Raw genomic sequence first — 2,098 nt, forward strand, 5'->3', positions numbered from 1 at the left:
CAACTGCTCATTTTATTTCCTTATTATTATTTTTTTTCAGTATTTTTCTGGTTTTTTTTTTTTTTTAACAATTTACTACTCTTAAATTCAAAGGTGAACACACAAACAATGCTCATTTCTATGCCCAAGCAGTTTATACAAGAATTCTAAAGGTAATGGTTATGAATTATAATCAAGTAATTTAGAAATTTCACCATTTTAATTCAAGCCTCAAATATAATGTCAAAAAGAATCACTAAATTCAACAAGTTATTCTAAATGCACAAGAGATAATAGCTAATCAAGTTAACTTTACTAAACTAATCAAGAAAGTCTTTCAATTTCTCAAAGAATTGTACCAAGTCAAAATTTCTTAAATTTACCCATTCAGCCACCTAATCAGTCATTTAAAGTGAATTTCAGCACCTAATATTTTAGATTTCAAACTCTAATTCCCTTCTCCACACTTAGTTCATTTATTGTCCCCAATAAATAAAATAAATAAATAGAGAAAAAAGAAAACAAATCTTATTGTGGCGGCTAGCCACCATGGGTTGCCCCCCAAGCAGCGTTGTTGTTTATCGTCTTTAGCTCGACAACAAAACTCTTCAATTCAAATAATGCTGACACATTTTCCCCAACACTGACTTTTTCATTATTCCTCAATTTGCGTTTTGTAGTACATAATCCCTTAAGGAATTTAGCATACCTGGGAATTTGTTCGATTACCTCAAGTAAAGGTATATTACCCTCTATTTTCCTGAAAATCTCTAAAATATCCTTCTCTTGTTCTTCTTTTTTTGTCTTGGCCAACCTACTAGGAAATGGAGGAAGAACATAATTATTAGCATCATTCACATTAAGTTTAGAATTTACCTCAACTTCAGGAACTTCAGAATCCTTTGCACCTTGTTACTTCTTTTTTGTTGAATCACGTAGAGTTTGATTATCAACTTCTCTCCCACTTCGCAAACTTATAGCACTAGCATTTTCTTTGGGATTTATCACTGTTTGCGATGGAAGCTTACTAGAACCATGAGCTTCAAGTTTACTCACAGATGAAGCTAACTGACCAATTTGCTTCTCTATGTTTTGAATGCTATTCCTAGTCTGTTGTTGAAATTGTTGTGTATTGTTAGCCAAAGCCTTAACAATTTCATCAAGTGACATGCCTTGATTTTTAGAAGAGAAGGGTGATTGATTTACTTGTGACCTCTGCTGCTAGTATCGATTTTGTATCGGTTGATTCCCATAACTCAAATTCAGATGGTCTCGCCATCCTGGGTTATTAGAATTAGAATAGGGATCATACCTGCGTTGTTGCTGTCCAAAATTACCTACTTCGTTGGCATGCTACACTAATTCATCCTCTTGGAGTGTAGGACATATATCAGTTGCATGACCCGAGGCAGAACAAATTCCACATGCTTTAATAGTTTGCATGTTTCCTACAGCCAATTGCCTCACTAAGGAAGTTGAATTAGAAATTTGCTTCCCAATATTAGATGTACTTACCTGATTAACTTTTTTGGGTGTGCGATTCATTCTCATTCCAAATTGATGGGAGTTTGCTACCATGTTAGCAATCAGCCTCCTTACATCTACCAGTGTCTTATCAACCACAACTCCTCCACTAGCAGCATCTATCATACTATGGTCCATTGGTAGAAGTCCTTCATAAAAATATTATATCAAAAGCTGCTCACTAATTTGATGATGAGGACAGCTTGCATATAACTTTCTAAACCGCTCCCAATACTCATACAAACTCTCTTCATTGTACTGTCGAATGCCACAAATTTCTTTTCTTATGTTGGCAGCCCGAGAAGCAGGAAAATACTTCTCTGGAAACATTCGCTTCATCTCATTCCATGAGTTGATGGATCCGAAAGGAAGGTAATACAACCAATCCTTAGTTGTGTCTTCCAATGAGAAAGGGAAAGCTCGAAGCTTAATTTGCTCCTTTGGAACTCCTTAAGGTTTCATGCTGGAACACACCACATGGAACTCCTTCAAATGCTTATATGGATCCTCACCTGAAAGACCATGGAACTTAGGCAACAAATGAATTAGTCCAGACTTTAATTCAAAAGCAACATCTAAAGTAGGAAATTGAATA

At 35.3% G+C, this 2,098-nt stretch overlaps 1 non-coding gene across 1 annotated transcript; it reads left to right on the forward strand.

Annotated features, from left to right (window-relative positions):
• Window positions 1-1,687: 1,687 nt before the first annotated feature.
• On the forward strand, window positions 1,688-1,794 carry LOC149494540 (small nucleolar RNA R71). Its single transcript, XR_016321902.1, has one exon. It is a non-coding gene; the product is annotated as a small nucleolar RNA R71 (small nucleolar RNA).
• Window positions 1,795-2,098: the final 304 nt, after the last annotated feature.

This window comes from Jatropha curcas, chromosome 7, assembly GCF_041381405.1.
Source record: "Jatropha curcas cultivar XTBG-Jc1 chromosome 7, XTBG_Jcur_1.0, whole genome shotgun sequence".
Classification (NCBI taxonomy): Eukaryota; Viridiplantae; Streptophyta; class Magnoliopsida; order Malpighiales; family Euphorbiaceae; genus Jatropha; species Jatropha curcas.